Source organism: Sceloporus undulatus, chromosome 1 (assembly GCF_019175285.1).
Source record: "Sceloporus undulatus isolate JIND9_A2432 ecotype Alabama chromosome 1, SceUnd_v1.1, whole genome shotgun sequence".
Taxonomy (NCBI): Eukaryota; Metazoa; Chordata; class Lepidosauria; order Squamata; family Phrynosomatidae; genus Sceloporus; species Sceloporus undulatus.
Genome location: NC_056522.1, coordinates 156,045,660 through 156,068,370, shown reverse-complemented (window position 1 = coordinate 156,068,370; position 22,711 = coordinate 156,045,660). Strand labels below are relative to the sequence as shown.

The following is a 22,711-nucleotide window of genomic DNA, read 5'->3' as shown; positions in this document are numbered from 1 at the left end:
GTTTAGGACTAGGCAGTGAAAGATTTTAATCTTCCTAAGATCCTCCTACATATACAATAATGCTGCCAAAAAGGGGAGGGAAATTTGCCTCTTTCATTTATACCGCGTGTGGGGGAAGATGCAGAGGAAGGTCCTAAAGGGCTTAAGAAAGAGACTAAAATAGTTCTGTATGGATGATTTAAGGAACTGTGTAGAACACTTAGCGGCATTCACCATTCAGCAGTAAGCAGAAGCTCACTGCTGATCCTATAGCTATCTCGCCTTTTCTAACAGAGTATTCTTTAAATAGCTGCTGAAATAGGTTTAAATGCAGAAGCCTTTTTTCCAGAGCTAAGTGAAAATTTCACTAAAGATCAGCTGTGACATTTTCTTAAAATTCAGCACACACATTGGTAACAAGCTTAGAATTCATTGTGAACACAGCCTAGCTATCCTCACTGTAGCCTTCAACGCTTCCCTTTTCACAAAAAACATGACCATAGAAACAATGTCAGAAAACAATTTGTGTTTTAATAATTCATGTCTTCACAGTCACGTCTAAGTATGCAACCAAGTTCATTCATAGTGCAAGTCTGATTCAGATGATTCAGGCAGCATTTTAAACACTCCTCACAAGAAGAGCTGGTCACAGAAGGGTTATAGAAAACACTGGAGCAGCTGTGTTTGAAAGGAAGCTTTTGAGATGCCACATCATGCATCAAAACTGTTCCTAATCTAAAAACTTATGACTGAATGGGCACATTACTGGGGATCTCCTGCTGACAAATTGCAGATTTCTTTTGCAGAATTGCACCTGTATAAGAAAAAGATTCTGATTTTTATATTGTACAGTGCAAGTCCATTTATTTGGGTAAATTTTATACTGAAAAAGATGGATCGCACAACCTTTAAAGCTGTCAGACTGCCGCTTCAGTTTGTGATGAAATCTTTCCATAACACAGACCTTTCTGAAAGTAACACTAAAAACCAATCTGTCCTTGCATTTGAAAAGGCCAGAGGAAAGGTTCAGCCTGTGCTTCGACAAAGGAGAAATGAAGGAGCAATTTGCTCATGTTTAGGGCAATGTAGTAGCACCCAAGCAGATTATGAACTTATATTGGGGTGGGGGTGGGTTGGCTCTTTCCTTAAAGAATGGACAACCTAGGGATGGAGCATGAAAATGGTAGCACAAACAAGCTAGCGGGTAAGACACAGAGTGGACATGGTGTGTTTGGAAATCTAAAGCTAAATGCATTGGTGTATTCAAGGGCACAAACAGTTTAGAAGGAGACCTTGGCTTTTATTACATCTGATGAGATTCAGGCTTTTTATTAAATTCTATGAAGTTCCTTTCCTTGGTCCTTGGATTTGGCCATTAACCTTTCCAAGAAAGATTTTTGACAGTTTGGTTAGAATGAAATAAACTGGCCTTCACTGAAAAACAGTTAATGTACATTTTAACTGCCAGGCTTCAAATATCCTTTCCAGAAGGGCAGCTGTGTTGGTCTGATGCAGCAAAAAACAGCAAAGAGTTCTGTTGTGACTTAAAAATGAGCACATTTACTACTACATAACTTTTGGTGGACCAGCGCCCTCAGATCCATGGAATGTCATCCAGAGAAAGCAATAACTTAAAATATTTGGCAAATGTCAGTAAAAAAATTGATGAAGACGTTTCCACAGAAACAAATTGGATTTTGGTTTTGGCAAATCAATAGCAGGGTTTGAATTGTGCTTGGCCATAGAAACTCACTCAGTGACCTTGGGCAACTCTCACAGCCTCAGAGGATGGCAATGGCAAACCCTCTCTGAAGAAATTTGCCAAGCAAACACCACAATAGGGGTGCTGTAAGTTGGAAATGGCTTGAAGGCACACAACAACAGCACAAATAGCAAATGCAACACCCCTTCTGAAATCCAACTGCAATGGAGGTCAAAAAAGAGGGATATCTCCATCACACACTATGATCCCAATCTAGATTGCAGGCCCACTAGGGAAATCTGTAGGAAACAAACAAGGCTTTTAATCAGGGACAGAACTACTGTGTATTGGCAACTACCCGCTCACTTTCTCTTGAAAAAAGGCCTCTCTCCGGGGCTCCAAAACAACACGGGGGAGTCAAATTGTTTCAAAATAGCCCCCACACCCTCAAGATTTTTTAAATTAAGAAACTCAAAATAAAAATTGGGAACACGAAAACAGCCCTGGGACCTACATTCAGCCCTCAGGCTGCACTACTCACTCTGATAGTGGAGTATGTCTCTGGAACTGACAATAATGTGTTTTTTTATTTTTATAAAAAAATTTCTTTGCCATGAAGAAAATTTTATTTGTCTCCTTTCAAAGGCTCTCTTAAAATACATCAAAGCATTTACAAACATGAGAAGAGATCACTACAAGCTGCGTAGCCCACTTCCCACATAAATTCCAGCAACAGCTCAAAGAAAGCAGTGTTTTTTACATAACACTGAGTATGTATAAGGTGGTGCTAATCTCAAAGCAAGACAAAAAGTTGTCATAGGAATAATAGGTTGTTTAGTAATATGAACAGAGTAAATCTCTTTTCTGATCCCCTCTAGTTGAAGGCATAGATCTCACTACTATCTCAAAGTAATTTATGTTTTATTATTAACGTCAACATCTCACATTTGTTTTGTTTGCAATAATAGTTATTCTGGGAGCTTGGAGAAGGCAACCGTGCACACACCCTGACGTTTAAAACAAAACCCCTTTTCACATTATAATTTATTTTCTGGTGACATGAGATAATCTTTTGAGTTCCAACTGCTGGGAAAAAAAAAGGGGGGGGGATTACATTCCAGTAAAAAAAACACAACAACACAGATCAATAATGATTTCTTAATATGTATTAGTTTAATTGAAATAATTCATCATTGGAATTTTAAAGATGCAAAAATGGCTCAATATGTTCAATGAGGTAATGGAAAGTGCTTCTGTGCAAGTATGATCTGTTTGTTTTTTTAATGCAGTTTTAAAATGCTAAGTGTTTGCAACAGCTTAAAACCACCTAAAGAGCAAGATAAATGGTCTTTAATGGCAGGACATCAACCTGGAACTGTTTCCACACATTACATTTCTCTCACAGCATTACTGTAGGACTCTGAAAATGTCAGTTTGTCTCCATTTGCCAAAATACCCCCAGAGTATTCTGACTATGAATTTCCTTCTTACCTGTTGTGGGTTTTTGGTGAATGATAGGTGGCTTCCTCCCCACGTGGTGCCTGTGAGATGGTTGGAGCCACAGCTGCAAGTGTGAGTCGCTCTGAGTTTACAACGAGGTGCCCAGTCTCGTTCTGACCTCAAACTGACTTGCACCTGCAGAGCAACTCAGCAGGGATTTACAGGGACCATGTGGGAAGGCTGCCACCAGTCATTGCTGTGTTTTGCTCTGATTTTTCAAAACGTAACTCTTTTTAGCATGGGACAAGCAGTGGAAACCTCAAATTGAGTCTGGGTGTTGTGAAAACAGCCCAAACCCAATTCAGGGTTTGAGATCTGCATAATGTAAACAACACATAAGAGTTTATCACATGCGATAAATCCTGTACAAGAATGGGACTTAAAAATTCGGAAAAAACCCACAAAAGCAGGTTGATTTTCAGACACATTGGGGTTAATAAGTAATAATGTGACATTAACCCCAACGGAAAGTCGACAACGCCCGCTCCTTTTTACTTTCAGGATTTTCTGAAAGTAAAAAAAGTGGGTTTTGTCTACTTTCCATTTGGGTTAATGTTGCGTTAATGCTCATTAACCCTTACGTTGTGTGAAAATCAACCCAAATTGTGGGTTTTGTCCACTTTCTGTTTGGATGAACCCTTGATGTCATCTGTAAAAATACCCACTTTTGTGGATTTCCCCCAGTTTAAATTCAATTTCTACATGGGATCTGTCCTGTGTGATAAACTCCATAGGTAGCTCAGGGGAAATTTGTGGTTTATAAGTAGTGTAACCTCAAGCCCCTTGTCTCAGACCAGAGTTCAGATGACATCAGTCCCAGGAAACCATGAAGGCTGGTGAAGGTAACATTAAAGAGACAACAATCAGAATGACAGAGGTTTAAAAAAAAATTACAGAAATGACTGACTTCATATTTATACACTTTATATACGTTTATCTATCTAAACCAGTAGCCTAATCTAAATTCACTCACAGCAATAAGCACAGTATTTTAGAACAATTCCAGAATGACTACTCTACTAAAAAATGTAAAATAAACGACAAATAAAACCAAATGTAAAATATTTTTTTAAAGTATTAAAAATACAGATACCTTTAAAAAGTGAGATAGACATTGCCAATGAATCACAGGCTATTTAGAAGAGCAGGTAAAGAAGCAGATTAACATTGATGCACTTGTACATGTTAAAGAACACATTCTTCCATTCTTTCAAAACCCTGCAAGGCACCCATATTCCTCTGTCGCAGGCTTGTGAGAAAACCAGTGAACTACATTAGGTCTCATATTTGCTTACACATAACAAGAAATACTATATTCCGTGTTTTAACTCACCTTTCAGTTTTAGAATCTGCAATTTTTGCTCTTACAATAGAAGTAACCACAAGTCTCCAGATTCCTTACATTTAAAGCAGCAGATCACCTAGAAAAATATAGAAGGAAGATGGTCAAACTTCTCCTGAATATGAAATTTCAATTAAACCTAAGCTGAAAATGTGGCTGGCTGAATATAAAAGTTTTCCTAAAAATACGGTATAGAAAATAAAATTAATTCCATGTTAGCTTACATTTCATATTTCAATTATTACTTTGGTAAACAGACTGTTCTCACAAAAGAAAGAATCAGGTCCATATGAAGAACCTGGTAGTTTCTTTGGTTGATCTTCTAATAAAAGTCATCTCTTACAACACTGTGCCACATTTCAAAATATTTCTGCTGTGTTAAAGTATTTCCACCAAAGTTATTTTAGAGAAGCTTCAGGCAAGATGAAGGTTTATTTATACATTTAGCAGAATTACGTGGCAAAGATATATCTGGATTGTAGCATTTCAAGCCCTGAGGTGAACAGACACATGTTTGAAGCTAGCATATCCAGGAAAAGGAACTTAGCTTGCTCTTCTAACATGTTGGCTTTTGAGGTGCTAGGATTCTGTGTGAGGAGGAACATACAACAGAGCATGTCTGTATTCAGACACACACAAACCTACCACTGCCTAGGGGCTTGAAATGGTTAGTCAACAAAAATAAGCCTTGCTATTTGTTCAGCTGATGGGAGGCAACAGTGTTAACATAAAATGCAGAAACACTCTAGAGTCCAAGATAATATGCAAATATGTTACTTGATACAGTTACTTGTTCCTAAAGAGGAGCAACAGATTAGACATGACATGGAGGAAGGGAAAGCAGAGATATGGAGGGGGGAAACCCTTTGCTATTAGGGAAGTATGTTCAAGCAGTAAACACAAGCTTTAGTTCTTTATTTTCAGTATATATTCACAGTTTTGATGCCCAGAAAAAGTTGTAAACTAACAAGACATTTTTATATCTAAGGCCACTATCTGAGATGTAATAAATGTGAAAATAATCCTCATGACAGGAGGTGGCATGTATTTCTGCAAAATGAACTGCTGCCATTACCTCAGAATCAATATAATTTTCTTCTTTTAAAGTGAATATAACACCACATATTGATTTTGTATTTTGAGTACAACACATTTCGGCCCTGTGTAACAAAGATTTTGAGAGAGAGAAAAGAGCGGAACCTTGCAAAAGGTAAATGAGTTACTATAGCATAGTTCCAGAAACTCAGGGTTATTTCACAGTCAGGATTTCTACAAGCTTAGGAAAGAAAAGCAAAATCCACATGTACATTTGTACAAGCAGTGTTCTTCAGTCTAGCACATATTGTGGGTTTATGTTTTGACACTTAACTCAGTATGTGCCCCAGCAACAATGAACATGCAAAGCACGTACATACTCAAAGCAGCATGTCAATCTGCCATTCACTAAAGATGGATGCTCTGACTTGGATGCTGTAATAAATACACATCAAGAGGGTGTAAAGTTGGCCCCTGTGTGTCCAGTAATAATGGATGTCTTTTAGAATGTACAGCTCAAGGATGTGGAGAAGATTGTCAGAGAGGTATGAACTCTCACAAGTGTGTTAGGTCTTTGCCCTTCCTGGCTTATTAGAAAAAGCCAGAGGGGTGGACTCACTGAGTGGATAGGAGTTAGCTGTTAATATTTCCTTAAAACATAATAGAGTCCTCATGTTTATAGAAGGCATTTATAAGACCATTGTTGAAAAAGCCTTTACTGGCTCCCACCGTATTTCTAACATTCCATTGAGTGTGTCATGGCCTCAAATCTCCAGAGATTTCTGGATGGGATGAATTAGCCAGATCCAATTCAATCTGGTTTCACGCGTGGCTTTAGCATAGTGACAGTTATGGTTGTTTTGACAAATTATGTATGCTTGGAACTGGAAGGGTTTGTGTGTCCCTGCTGGTTCTGCTAGACCTTTCAAGGGCTTTTGATATCTTCAACAATAGTATCCTCCTGAGTTGCCTTGCTGGGATAGAGTGTGAAAGTTTTTCACTTACTGTAAACCACTGCTTACATTATTCCAGGAGAGGTAAACTACAAAGGGGTTCCTTGGGGCCTCCTATTTGACCAACTGGCCATTGGCCTGTGAATCCCCTCAAGACACAGTTTTGGCCCCCATGTTATTTCGCACATTCACAAAACACATTCACTGCTAGGAGAGGCAATGTGGAGTTTTAGGGTCCAGTGTAATCAGTATGTTGATGACATCCAACTCTCTTAATCTTTTCCACCTCAGTGTAAGGAAACTAGATTGGTTCTAATCCAGTGTTAGTCATAAATGATGAACTGGGAAAAAGAATACAAATGGTAAATTAATCCAGATAAGACAGAGGTGCTATGGGTCAATTGAAAGGGAGATCAGAAATTTGAGTTTGTCCAAAGGGCTGCCTACAGGTAATATGAAACCTTTTTCTTTGCAACTGCTTCAGTAGCTGCCAGTCCACTTTTTGGCACAGTTCAAAGTGCTGGTTATGACCTATAAAGCCCTGTATATCTTAGGCATAGGCTATCTGACAGATCATATATCCATATATCAGTCAGTCACTGCTTTAAGATCCTGTGGAAACCCTACTCTCTGCCACACTACCCTCACAGGTGCATGGGAGAAGGCCTTTTCAGTGGCTGCTCCCAGGCACTGGACCTTCCTTCCTAATCAGGTCAGACTGGCATCATCCCTGCTTTTGTTGGAAGCTAAATACCTTTTTTTGTTTCAGCAGGCCTTTGAGATTGCTCACAGGGGTGGGAGGTTGAGTGTGGCGGGTTAATCATGTTCTTTTTCTGTTTTAATTCCATTGATAGTTTAATTATATTATCTTTTCTATCACATGTACATTTAGCTATATCTGTTTTAACTTTATACACTACCTTGAGTTCCAGGGCTGAAGAAAAGGCAGGATATACATAAAAAACATCATGATGATGGTGGTGGTTGTGGTGGTGCTGACAACATTGTTGTTGATGCTAGTCTCATGCACTTCCTAATATGTATGTAGAAAAGCTGCCTAGAATATCATTTTTAAAAAAAACTGACAAAAAGAACAGTTTGTTTCCTTAGTTTCCTCATGGATTTTATGAATATTCAGAAAGCATGCCACTCTGTAGCCATTTAAATAAGAGCTGGGCAACTTGTGGGGTTTCAGATGTCACTGGACTGCAGCTCCCATATCACCAGCTGTCCTGGCAAGGGCTGATGAGAAAGTACAGTTCAACCATCTAGGGTGGGCCAGAAAGAAAAGAAGTGGCACCATTCTTTTTTTCAGTGGGAGGCAGGAGAAAGTACTTAGAACATTACAAGCCATTTCTGGCAGCACAAATGTTATTCTTTTCTGAGTACTGTATCTAAAACATGGCTGTGTTGCTCCAGCAAAACATTTCTCTCACTGAAAATTCCTTTTTGCCAGGAATATTCCTAATGGAAGTAATCAGAAAACAAAACATCATTAAGACTCCCTAGCGTGTTAAGTGGCTACATCATAACCTGCTTTTCCCCCAAATGGTAACTGGGAAAGGATTAGTTTGCAATGGGTCACATCTCCAAATTATTTGTTTTGTTTTAGTAAACCTCCTCTCTTTCCTACTCCATGTACTCCCAAGGACTATAATTCTTCATAACAGAATGTAGGATACAAAGTGGGGAGCAGAGGGGAGAGGAAGGGAGACTACATAATAATCTGAGTCTAAAATTATTTGATAGAACTAACATAGTGAGTGTTGGACTAGGACTCTGAGAGACCAGGGCTCAAATCCCTGCTCAGCCAAGGAAAGCCACTGGAGACCTTCAGGAAATCACTCTCTCTTGGCTTCAGAGGAAGACAATGACAAACGTCCACTGAATATATCTCACAAGAAAACCCCATGACTGGTTCATCGTAGGGTCACCATAAACTAGAAATGGCTGGAAGGCATACAACAGCAACAACAACAATAATTAAATGTCTGACTGTTTGCTTTTAAAATCAGGGAATTTAATTTGCCATTTTTCATCTGTTTTTTCCTCTGACAACATATCTGAACATGACACATAGGGATGTGAATGCTTGATTTCACTAAAAGTATACCACCCTGCCAGGTATCTGGAGATGACAAAAACAGCACCATCAGGCTATGTAAAAGACACCGTGTATCTATTTATCTACCTATCTATCAATAAATCCACATGAATTACAAATAAATCACATGTAAAGGTGACCACAGTGGGATACATACCCAATTCCTTTCTGCAAGCACAAGGTTACCTTTTCCTCGCATTACAATGAACAGGGCCTGAGATGGAGACAACTAGTTTGTGTGCACTATACCTGTTCCAGAGCTCCATGTGTCTACTTTAGCATGTGCATACCCTATGTTTCTGGAGCCTCTTCTCCAGCAATTAAAAATCCTACTTTTCCCCGATGTGCCAAGAGACAGACCCTTATACATGCACAAAATTACCTGAGTTGTATACAAAAAGAGATAGCTGTATTAATCTGTTCTAGAATTAAGACATAAAGGAATTTAGTAACATCTTTGAAACTGAGAAGAAAAGGTTTCTATTTCATATGCAAGCAAAATCATGCTCAAAATTCTACAACATAGACTTCAATCACACATGGAAAGAAAGATCCCAAAGGTGCAAGCAGGATTCAGAAGAGTAACTAGGGGCCATATTGCAAACATATGATGGCTAATGAAGTGCACCAAGGAAACTAAAAGAAAATCAGCATGTGTTTTATAGATTACAGCAAAGCCTTTGCATAAATCATGAAAGGCTATGGAACACCTTTAAAGAGGACTCAAGGGCTCAAAGAAAATGAATTGCAAAGCATATGGAAGGCACAAGGTTAATGAAGGTACCTGCTTTTTATAGTAACATACAAATTCTGTTGCTAGCAGCTATTTTCTTACTGCATTTACTATATTTGGATCCAACCTTAACTGTTTGCCTAAAATGGATTGTACACCCCCAATGAGCAAATCAACATTTTATGTGTACTTCATAGAGGCTTGTGGAAGAAAATTTCACATAAACTAAGGAAAGAATGAATCTGGAATTAGCTGGATTATTCCACCTTTTTAAAAGGTGTAGGGCAGTAGTACTCAAATATTTTACCCCTGCGCCCCCCCTTTTACTTGTATATGTGGACATCACACCCCTCTTCAATGTAGTATATGATTTTTTAAAAAAAATTAGTGTGCATACTCTCATTTACACATTCATGTATATTCATATTTTGATATTTAATAAAGAAATAACATTCTTCAAAGAGGAGGAGGAAAAGGAGGAGGAGGGATCAGGGCCTCCAAATCTGTACCCTTCTTGAGCAACTCTTGCACTCCCCCTGAGGATCCCACAACTTCCATCCTCCTGTTTGAGAACCATTGGAACATATGCAAGCCACTTCTTAATTCTGGGGGGGGGGGGGACAAGAAATGTCTGTGGTAGAATCATAAATGAAATGTTATTGAACAAAGAGCACAGCACATGACACAAGCCATTGAAAAAGAAGAGGTTTATTATGTGTACAGAATTATTTTTCTTAGAATATGTATCCCAGCAATATGTTAGTTTGATAGAACTGGGTGGTATCCAGTTCCGTTTGTCCACCTGTAAAGCTAACAGTGCTAGAGAACAGCATTCCCTCCTTCCACTCCATCTCTCCAAACACACATACAGTACCATAAATATGCTCTGGAATGTTGTGAGATTTTCTGGAGGGCATGGAAGACTTAGAGCAGTGCTTTCCAACCTTCCTAATGCCACGGCCCTTTAATACAGTTCCTCATGTTGTGGTGACCCAAACCCATAAAATTATTTTCATTGCTACTTCATAACTGTAATTAAATAGGTGTTTTCCAATGGTCTTAGGCTACCCCCATGAAAGGGTCACTCAACCCCCAAAGGGGTCCCAACCCACAGGTTGGGAACCACTGACTTAGAGAGAAAGAGAGAAAGAGAGGAATCATACATATTGTGCTGCATGAACAGAGACCCAGCTATGTGTCAGTAGATAGCACCCGCTAAGTTATGGAGTGTGCCATTTAGTTTCTTCTCTTCTTCCCAGAGACAGGATAAAGCCAGCGACATAAAAACTGGCAAATGGAGAACAACCATTTCCTGCAGGTATTTTAGTCTTTCCACAAAGAAGGATGAAATCATTTTCCCCTACCACCCTGGGTCATAAAGCCCAAACAACTCATGGATTATTTGGAAAATCCTGGAACACTATTGTACTGTACAAGGTATTTTACATTCCTAAGAGGCACAGAAGAACTTTTTTCTTCAGGTCTGTAGGAGCCACAAAACATCATTCAGACTCCTCCTCTCTCCAACAACTTCATGCCAGATATGTTTTAATGGATGCAAGGAGATTAGAGGAGATAAGGAAATTAGCTGTGCTCAGTTTTTTGTAGACTTTCCAGCAAATTCTAGGAGAAACTTGAGATAGGTATAAATCATGAAATGTCATGATAGGTGTAAACATAAACACACATGTTTGCATGACATATTTAGATCAAAAATTAGACACTAGGAAGCTGGGTCATTTTCAAGTAACACATGCCAGCACTTTTGATATTACTGCAAGCTACAGATTTCTGTGAGCTTATTAAATGTACCAAACTCAACATTCAAACTAAGGGTGGAGCTCCAATTCTAACAAAGGACTGAAATGTCTCAGCAGCAAAATGCTGAAACATTTTAAACACTTAACAGCCTTTAGATCCTTTTGACACAATATATACAAGCTATGTCTATTTTCTCAAGAAGCTGTGCCATACATAAGAAGAAATATAAAAGCACTATTTCTCATACAAGAACAGTGAGAAAATGGAGGAAAAACCCAGAACACGAAAACTTGAGATCTGATATACAAAGATAAGAAGGCGAAGCTAACAATTATCACCTGCTAACTGATGTACTCATGCCCCACCTCCTTCTCTGATATGATAAACTGTGACTGCACTGGACTACTTCAGACCATGACACAAGAAGAATAGGCAAAAATTGCAGGATCCCGATGCATGACTCTGATAGAGACTTCTATCCAATATCCAAGATTCACATTGCTGGCAAAGGTGATTCTATGAAGTAGCGACCAGGATATATATATGTGTGTGTGCATGAATGCTTCTACAGCCCACAGGTGCCAGTTTATTTTAGTTTAACTTTTGTGCCCCATGTATATAGGGAACAGCAAATTAAGCAGAGCTGCTACTTTAAAACTCTGTTAGTGTTTGATTATTTCAAGGAGAGTGAAGCACAGAAATAGCTGAAAGGGACTGTGCTCAGTGACATTAACTTAAATATCACAGCAAAAGTCTAACATAATTTTTCAAATGAATCATCAAAATGTTAGTAATCAGCAAGTGATATTTTTGGAGTTGCAAACACTGTTAAATATATACCAATTGCACAAATTATTTTATTTGTATGGTAACCGAATTCAGAGAGAGCCAGTAAGGCTGGCCACACATGAGGAAATAAGTTACAGTGTCTAGCCTTCCCAGTTTGTTCTTTTTTTTTTTAATGGAGAGCAAGACATTAACTTCCACATGTCTGTCTGTTTTTCATGGGGGAGGGATGCTCTCAGATGCATATGTGTATTGCATCCACACCTGTAACAGTATTAGTGTTCATAGCAACACATAAAATTTAAATAGCCAGTTGGCACACTATCTATGAGCTGTGTGTCCAGTGTCCTATCTCACTTGCTTTGGGTGTTGTTCAAATATATCTGCAGATGAAATGGAGGCAGGCAAGCATCTCTCTGAAAGGAGTTACACAAATATGCTTCACTTATCTTGTAATACTTCTGGTTTGATTTGTAGTTTGTAGCTCCGCTGACCTGCTTGAGTCACCTGCTTTTAGTTCTTGGTTTCTGCTTATATCATGATTCTAACTCTATTAGGTCATTCCATGTTGAATCACTATCGTGTGTGAATTGTATTGATCAGGGGTGGGGGACTTGTAAGCGCAAACCATACTCATGTAGGAAATAGATGTTTTCTTTTACCACCCATTTTGGATGTATCTTTCCAGGAGCCGACAATTCTAGGAGTCATTAATACATTTTGTTTTTCAAGATGCAGCCCAGAAAGTATTTGCTCACAGAAAGAATACTGGGGAACACAGCTTTTGCAAGAGTCCCCCAATATTTGCATATTCAGTATAGTACCAAATTATGCTATTCAGAAAAGCTGTAAAATTTTGCAACATTAACAAAATGCGAGGAAGTATTTCACAAACATTATCAATCACAGCAGTAACATTGCCAAAACAAGCAAGGTAGTTACATGGGAATAAGTGCCTAATTTACAGAACTTAACTAAAGAAGAACAAAACAATGATACATAAAGTGGAAAGCTTTTTTTATTTTTAAGAACTATACTCTAGCTTTGATAGCTTTCACACTGGAAAAACAATACCTTCCAAGGTGAAACAGTGAAAGTAATTTGCCCCAATATGGGAGTGCAGGTTTAAATCTTTCACATACATACGCTTTTTAAATAAAGCAAATTAAGGGTGATATACTTCAGTCTGTTCAAACTGTTCTCAAAGGTTCATGGACTGAGTGGAAAGTCATTCATTATCAATAATGCAGAGCTTTCAATATTCATCGCTTGGTGGTCAGACTGCTCAGGGTTCTGTTCATGTAAAACTCTGTGGTAATTTTAAATACATGCTCAAACACATACAAATAGATGATGCAAGGAAAATTTAATAGATTTGGTTATGATCACATTGTGGTTCCACTTTCAAGGTCACAGACAAAATGCCTAGTGGTCATTCCTATCCAGCCTTACATTAATGATCGAATAAATCATATTTATTGATTAAATGTTTCATGCTACAGGAAAAGAGTAAGTCATGAGAAGTCTTGATGAAACACATATTCATCCTAAGCTATTCTTGGATGGGCTCTATAAAAACACAATGCATGTACATTAACCTGAATGACACCAAGGCAGTCTTTTGAGCAATTTGGTTTGCTTTATTTCTTTTGTAGCCTCTTCCACCTCATTTGAGTGAGTGAGCACACATTTTAAATCATGATGAGAGATTCCAATTTTCACATCTTCATGGATGCAGTGTCAAATATATTTGTAATGGGTTCATCTATTATCTGTCACTGCTGAGCAAACTAGGTGAGAAAATAATGGTTAGTAGTACATTAGATGGAATCCATGCCTGATGAAAATGAACAGTGTTAATGGAGTTGTTAAGAGTTTTGTTTGTTTGTTCAATCCATGCACCCCATCTCAAGTTTATAATTGCATCTGCTAGATGAGCAGGGGTTTAAAGAAGTAGGCTTCCGTTTGCAACAAAAGTCTTGGAAAATAAAAAGAGAGACAGCTGAGAGAAGTGCTCAAATGACTGCATTGTATTAGTTTTACTGGCAGTAAAGGATAGTTTATGAAATCCCCAGAAGAAAGAAGTATACACAATAAAAAGAAGCTGCCACATAAAAGCACCAAAAAGGCCTTGACAAAATGCTTGACAAGAACACAGGACTTCCACTATCTTCCTGGTGCTGTCCAGAAAAGCATGGGCTAATGAAATCCCATTTCCTTTGCAATGCTTATAAAATGGCAATCCCTACTTGGTAAACAAAAGCAACTGCAGAGGCAGCTTGGGAAATGAACCCAGAATCAATGAACAAGATAAACCGACACTCTTCGCTCTGCCAATGGAAAGACTTCTTTACTGCCTCAGTTTTCTGATGTATGGGAACAATGATGCCCATGGTCTTAACAGAATAAACACAGTAGGACTTACTTCTGGGTAATGGATCAATGTGAATGAAAATCTCTTACATTTATGTACTTATTTAATTTATATCCCACCTTCTCCTAAAATGGAATCCAAACCCCACAACAGGAATTAAAACAAAGTACAAGAATTAAGACTTAATAGTTACAAAGTTTAAAAACAAACTATTATGTAAAAGCATCAATACATTAAAATAATACAGTATAAAAGAGTGACAAACAGTTCCACAGCCTGGGAACAGCCACAGAGAAGAATCTATCCCATTTCTTCACCAAACATAGTGATAGAGGTGGGATGACTGAAAGAAATCCTTCTCTGAGGACCTTAAAACTGGGAAAGACTCATACGGGGAGATGCCGCTTTTCAGATAGTCTTGATCCATCCCACAAAGGCTTTATATGTCATAATCAGAACTTTGAATCATGCCTGGAAGTGAATCGGTAGCCAGTGAAGTTGTTTCAACAAGTGAATTTTATGTCCCCTGTAACCAGCCCTGGTCAGCATCCTGGTTGTGGCATCTCGGATCCACTGAAATTTCCAAAGGCACACAGTGTGGGTTATATTAATGTAAATAGGAAGTAATCAAGGCATATGTTGCCGTAGCCAGATCTGACATCTCTAAAAACAGTTGCAACTAATGCATTAATTTATACTGTGGAAATGAACTCTTGGCCACTACTGAGGTATCCAGGCCGAGGGCTGTGTACACCCAAGTTACAAAGTTGAGATTTCAGAGGGAGTACAAACCCATCCAAAACCAGATGAATCTCTGTTTCTCCATCTTCCTTTTTTGACTGCTAGGAATATCTCTGTCTTGTTTAGATAAAGCTTCAATTTGTTTCCCCTCATTCAATCCATTACTGACACCAGGCACCTGTTAATCACCAAAACAGCTTACTTGCTTTATTAACTAACAAACTTAATTAGATAGAAAGGACAGATAAGGCTGAGTTTTATCACCATGCAGGTATCCTGTGATAGATGCAAAAGCCACAGCTGGCTACTCCAGTTTAAAGATTTTCTTTTCTATTTTATCCATTTCCATGCAGAAGCTTGTATCTTGCACCTTATGCTATGACAATTCTAAAGGGGAAAATATCCAGTCATGCATCTGGGAGAGGATAGGGGAATCCATTCCAATCCTATCTGCAGCCCCTCACATTATATTCTACACCATCAGAGTGTTCCATTATCTTCGCCATCTATCCACCCATCCATCCATCCATCCATCCACATCCTCATGTTTTCCTCAATACTGGAATCAAGAGACGCTAGCCCAAAATTAAAAGAAATGCAGTAAAATGCATTTACAAGGACACAAGTGAAAGCATATTAAAACTTGTTCACATGTAAAAAAATCATCAGAATTAAATTCATTTCAAACACACTGATAAAGAGACAAAGGCTTAAAAAAAATAAGCAAAACTTTTCACTTGCTGGCAGAGGCATAGCAAGACACAAACCATTCTAACCTCCAAAGCTTGGGATCAGCCACACACCTTCTCCCATATTCTGACCAAATGTGCTTAGGAAGATGATGAGACTGAGAGAAGGACCTCCTCTGAAGATCTGGGACTCAAGCCAAGTGTGGCTTTAAAGGTCATAACCAGCACATTTAATTATGCCTGGAAATGGGTCAGCAGCCAGTAGAGTTGTTACAACAAGGGAGTTGTGTGCTCCCAGCCAGCCCAAGCTAACAATCTCTCTGCAGCTTTGTGTGTGTGTGTGTGTGGGGGGGGGGGCAGCTGAAGTTAATTCCAAACACTTTTCAAAGGCAGTTCAATGTAGATAGTGTCACAGATATTCAAATTAGATTTAACTTAGAAAGGGGTCTTCATGGCCATAACAGACATCTTCAGGAATGGACACAACTTTAACTGTGCAATTGCATTCCTGGACACCACAGAAACCTGGGCCTTGGGACTGAATCCAGGTGTAAACCCAAACTGTGAAACATCCATCACCTCCAAGAATGACCAGGAGCAATGTTCCCAATCTCATCCCAGAAGGGGAACTCAGAAGTATATTATGGTCAAGGGGATCAAAAGCCAGTAAAGGATCCACCAGAACCAATAGGGACATGCTCCTCATCCAGTTCTTGGCATACATCATCCACCAATGTGACTAAACTTTTTTCATCCCATATCCAGGCCCGAAGACACACTGAAATGAGTCCAGATAATCTGTATCCTTTAGAGATTCCTCAAATTAAGAGATCATGACATACTGTAGTACTTTGCTAAAAATGGTATATTGGAGATTTGCTGGCAGTTGTCCAATATAGTGGGATCTGAGAAAGGGTTTTTGTTTTGTATTATTTTGTTTTTAAAGTAGAGGTGTCCTTTGGTTATATTGGGATCCTGTCTTGCTGTAAAAAGAAGCCACCTATTCACTTTAAACTGCTGGCTAGTCGCTTTCTGGATTATTTAATAAGTAAGGAAGGAAAAGGGTCAAGGCACATGTGGTCACTGTCTAAGCCTATGAGTACCATTTTACTTGGAGAATAAACAAAACTGAAGGAAAAATTTATCGTTGAAATGAAACCTTTAATCAGGCCCATTCTCTTATTTCTTTACAAAAGATGAGCATTCCATGCACCTAAAGTACTTTAAGTACTTGGCCTTTGAATCATAAGTATCCTATATTAAGCTGCTTTAATAATAATTGCCAATATAATAGGGTAATATGCAACAAAAACAGATATATATATTAAATGTACCTAGCTATGATAGATGAAGAGAGGTCCATAATTTTTATTTTTCAGCTTAACATGAATGTTTAATATGCTAGAGAGAAGTGCTTCATGAAGTTCTACATTATTCAGTAACTCCACCAATTATAAAAGTACATTGCACATTATTATTGTTTAAAATAATCCATTTCCTAATATAATGTGATGCTTAAGATGCACTCAGACTTAAAATGGTAAGGACACTTTAGCATAGCTTCTCCCACAATCTGGAGCCCTCTAAATGTGAAGTACGGCTCCCATCATCCCCAGGCAGCATGGCCAATTGAGCGCAGGAACTTTGTGAAGGTTGCTTTAGCACATAGAAGTGAAACTCGCCTAGCAGCTGACTATCATTTCAACAGAACACCCCAGCTCCCACCACAACTAGGGTAATACACAAATTGTCCATACTGACCTCAGCTTAATTTATAGTACCCCCTTTATGTCATAAACTAATTATCAGCATTTGACGCAATCAGCACTTGCAAGTTTTAAAAAAGCAATTAAAAATTTCTGAGCTGTCTCCTACAATAAAAATGCCAGCAGAAGTAGCACTAGAGAAGAAGGTGCAACACTCAGCCCTTCATTCCAATTCTACCTCTATCAATCATGCTAGGCCTCAGTGAATAACACAGAGCTGCCACAGCAGACAAACGGCAGTGTTTATGATCTGCAGCTGGTGGTACTTACCATTAGCAACAAAATGAGCATCAGTTAAATTAACATTCTCCAGTCTCTCATTGCCATTTGTGGCTTTGACAGACATACCTGGAGCCCATATAAATGCCTTAAAGAAAGAAAGCTGTCTAATGCTGTACACCACAGAGCTAGACCACCCTGTGGGAGCCACCACTGTAATTAAACTCTGAAACAAGAGGGAGTTAGACTATTAGAAGTATTCAGTGGAGGCATTGTGACCTACTCTGAATTTTAATAACAAGCAAACCACAACAAGACCTTGTGCCTTTGTTATAGCCAAACTGAAAATCTGTAATGTTCAAGCCAATCAAGTTAACTCACTTTATCAAAAATTTCAGAACTTCTCTTGATGGGGACAAGACTAGGGAGTGGGTGGGAAAGACTTAAGCATGAACTAATCGCTTCCGCCACCTTGCCCTCCCACAGCCCAAGACTTTTCCCTGAACCTTGTTTGTTCGCAAGCTTTACTTTAATGGAGAAACAGCAGCCGCCAGTTCTATTGGAAAATGTACAGCTGCATTCAAACTCTTGGATCAGCAAAAGTTAATTTAGTCAACAGAGCCCTGCAACTTTGAAGTCTCATATAACCTGAGGTTTCGGGTGTTAGGAAAACTGTTAATGCTGTATGCCCATTTGGGGGCTGAACACAGGAAGCCTTAAATAGTCCTCTGAAGCCAATATGCATAGTTTGGAGGGAAAATACACAAATGCATCTACACACAGGGACAAAAGGAAAGGAGAAAGGGAGTTAGTTGTATAAACTTGAGCTCAGAATGGTATGATTAAATTCACTCCCATATTAAGGATTCTTTGACTAGAGAAATGGCAATTCAAAAAATAAAATAAAGAGGAAATATCCTATTATCCATCTTAGGCTCACACTATGAAAAGGCCCTAAGAAACATTTCCATTTCGGAAACATGCAAACACTGGCTTGAATCAAAACTATAGCAGCTTTAGGGTAGGCCTACAGGAATAAATAAGACATAGGAACAAAACAGACAGTCAAAATAAAGATGTTTCTGACTGGTTTCCAGGAGGAGCATTTAGATGAGCACAAGCCTCGAGGCTGGCAAGAAACCACTCTCAAGCTGCCCTAAAGGGAGAAAAGTCAGACTAAAAAGCTGAATTTTTCCACTTCTTCCCAGAAAGTGTGCAACTTTGCACATACATCTAAAGGCAGCACTGCTAGAGCAGCTCTAAAAGGATCCTCTATCCTAATCCTAACCCTAATTGTGCATATAAACACCCCATCACAGGAGCGTGTTTAAAAGGGAGAGAACTGCCATACCCAAGTGACGAGGGTGGTAATACCCCAAAGAGAAAGTGTGATACCCCTCATGGAGATGAGTACAACATACACAAAACAGACAATCAGGGGGGGGGGGGGGGAGGGGGGGGGGTGAAGAAGGGGCATGATTGTACCTTGCCAGCATCTGCATGGACACACCTCTACTCTGATGTCCTGTCCTGGTGGAGCGCTGCACATGTGGATATGTGCAAGTTCATAGGGATGGCCATGCAATGGGATGGCAGTCGCCAGCAGTTCACTCCTGCAAAGGTGTGTAGGGAATGGGGGGGGGGCAACAGTAGAAAAAAAGTACCCAGAAGTGTGGCTTCAAGCCAAGCCATGTGGCCATGAAGTGTCAATGCAGCTTCAGAAAAGCCAGTTTCAAGCTGCTTTTTCCTGCCCATCTGTTTCCCCCCACAGTCATACTAACATGTACTGTATCTCACAAATTTGAATGAGTGTGCTCTAAGCATGATTAAGAAACATTATGTACACTGCAGAATAGATCTAAAAATCTTTCTTCTGTTTAAAGGTCTACATCTCAATGTCATAACATCCCTTTGTTTACCACAATGTTAATGTGTTCCACACTCAACCTTGTTTAATTATTCTACCAAAGATATGCTTAGTTATCATCCAGTCCAACTGTACACAACTCACATGCTCAGCACCATGTTAGCCATTATCTTTACCTTATAATCATAATCATAGTAGTAGTTGTAGTAGTAGCAGTATGTATATATGCTTGTGTATAGCACTGAGTTTATAGCACAGCTGTAGTATTTGCCATTACGATTCTACAATGACCTTACCATACTTATGGCATCCTCATAATCAACACTGCTGTTGCTGTTTAGCCTAAGTTCTTATATCTATGTTACTGGAGTGTCTGCCATTTTTATTATGGAACGGACACTCATTGGTTCCAAAATGAACAGATTTTTGTGAGCTGTTATCAACTGACAATTATGTTCCTTTAGCTAGTCTTAAAGCACATGGCTTTCCTTGTGTGAATTCTCCTTCAACGATATGGCAAAGAAGATGAACTGTGATCATTTATAAGACATCATTGCCCACTAAGCTTCTTGCCACGAACGGTGATATTTCATAGATATCTTTCAAAGTGACAACACTGCAAATAGGCCATCCCACAGTGGCAATAGCCATTATTTACATTCCCCTTGGGATGAATGGAAGAATTCTCAGAGTGGTTATCTACATTTGTGTCTTTAAATCCTCTTCATATTATTTGTGGAGCTTTCACTATTAACAGAGATACATTTTCATTTCCTCAGACTTTGTTCTCCCTTCTGGAATTTTTTAAATCTGAAATCATGGAAAATCCTCCCATTCACGTAGTTATTTATGGGGGAAGGGGGAGACTTTGGATTTAATCTTGTTTTGTTGTTCTGTGCCTTCAAGTTGTTTGCAACTTATGGTAACCATAAGGCAAACATATCACAAGGTTTTCTGGGACTGAGAATGTGTGATTCACCCAAGATCACGCATTGGGTTTCCATGGTCAAACGGGGAATTGTGCCCTGATCTCATAGAATTATAGAGTTGGAAGAGACCTCAAGGGCCATCAAATTCAACCCCTTTCAGAGTCATAATTCAACACTCAGAATACACCACCATACTAGCTCTCTTTGATTTTGAGCTAGATGAAGTTAAAACACATGGATATCAGATCAATTCCTGGTGTTCTGCAAAGTCAAGATAGCACCTCCTCCTCCCGCTACACAAATGAATTGTTGTGATATATCTAGGATATCTCTGGATTGCTTCTCTCAAGTCAGTTACCCAGCAACATTTTAGGTCAGAGCACAGACTGGTGGAGGAACGAATGGTCTAATGGGGTATCAGTGGATGAAATGGGGCTGGAAGACATACTAGTGGACCATCCTAATGCATCCTTTGTTGAGGGTGCATTAAATCCAGATACTCTGGCTCTGCATGCAGCCAAGATCTTGGTAAGCACTGTAAAACTAAGTGAGTTCTTGATGGTATTATGACTTCTAGGGCATTTTTGATGGGTTATTAAATTAATCAACATCACCATTAAGAACTCACTTAGTTATACAGTGGCAACAGTGGCTGCATCCAGAGCTGTATATGGAACAAATTGCTGTCCATTGGTTAAAATGATGGAGGCGACAGAACCAACAGATGAATTGCACCAAAACTTGAGGACTGCTTCTGCAACTTATTTTTCTCAGCAGATGAATCTTGAAAATCCTATTTGCAGGAGATGACTCAAGCTGTACATCTCACCAGTTATTTGCCAGCTTTAATACCTTACTGAGTCTAGTGGCTGGCTATGATGAGGATCCTTTAGCTCAGGATCTGTTTGCAAGTTACTTGACTACCTTCTTCAATTAGAACAATTGTCCTCAATTGTTAATTCATTTCTGGTAGATGGATTTCTTATCACAGCCTTTGGCCCAGATCATATCTTCACCATCACAACCAGAGTTTACTCTCCTTTGCTATAGAGTTAGTCATAGGCCAGATTATGTTGCCTTCTTCCCCATTTCTTGTCTTACTGACCTCTTTTCTTTCTTTCTTTCTTTCTTTCTTTCTTTCTTTCTTTCTTTCTTTATCCAATCCTTCTGCCTCTGCTTCTGCTTTATATAACACATTTGGTCAATTGTTCTTTTTCAAGGGGTATTTTTCCTTGCTGCTTTAAGCATGCTGTCTTGCATCCTCTATTATAAGGCCTTGCCAGCACAGAACAAAAGGCCTGTCATTCATCTCTCCCCCCCCTCCCCATTCTGGTACCATCCATTTGGACAGTGCATGGCCCAAGCCCTGGTTCTAGTGAGATCAGCTGACATCCAGCACTTTCCACACCAGAAATGGGATATAACACCTTTAAAACAGTTTTTTTTAAAAAGAATATAACTCTTGCTCCAGATCTTTCAGAAAGATCTGGAGTCCTACATTTCATAGCATGGCAGCTGTCTGCAGGGCATCCTACTGGGCTGCCCAGTACATCAATCGTCATTGCAAGTCATTCATTCTGCTGCTGGAATAAGACATCCAGGCTTGTGTCCATTACTGGGTGCCTCATTCTGACCACAGAAGCAAGTGACCTGTGGAGGTAGCAGATGTGCCAGATGACTCAGTGGGATGTCTGTGCAGACAGCTGGGGCCAGATAGGAATGGAGGTCAAAGTAACAGGGGCCAGGATACTCTGGGCTGCCATTAGATTATCCTGGTCAGTACAGAAAAGGCCGAGGAAACCTTCTTTGGATCCTTCACTTTGTGCTAATTACAGTCCTATATCCCTTCTCCCATTTCTTTCTAAAATCTTGGAAAAAGCTGCTTCTTCCCAACTGATGTCTTATCTGACTACACATGATCTTCTTGACCCCTTTCAATCAGGGTTACACATAGGTCACTTTACTGACCTATATTGATTACTGACTTATGTAATCAATGATATTCTATTGGCAAAGGCTCAGTGTCAAACATCTGTGATGATTCAATTAGATCTTTCTGCCACTTCTCATACCTTGAATTATCAGATCCTACTATTACAGTTGACATAACTGGGAATGACAAGGAATGCTTTGCCTTGGCTTATTTTGTTTGTTTGAATGTTCCTTCTCTTTTTCAGGAGGGTGCCATATGGATCAGTACAAGAAGCTCTGCTTATCTGACATGTTAAGGA

General features: G+C 39.2%; 1 protein-coding gene across 1 annotated transcript in view; it reads right to left on the bottom strand.

Moving 5' to 3' along the window:
• Window positions 1-19,188, bottom strand: part of KLHL29 (kelch like family member 29) — a 401,354-nt gene extending 382,166 nt beyond the window's left edge. Inside the window, exons 1-2 of the mRNA XM_042440747.1 lie at window positions 19,170-19,188; window positions 4,515-4,602 (exon numbers count right to left, since the gene is read on the bottom strand). The gene's annotated coding sequence lies outside the window, so the exon portion shown is untranslated. The remainder of the gene's footprint in view (window positions 1-4,514; window positions 4,603-19,169) is intronic.
• Between the last annotated feature and the right edge of the window lie 3,523 nt (window positions 19,189-22,711).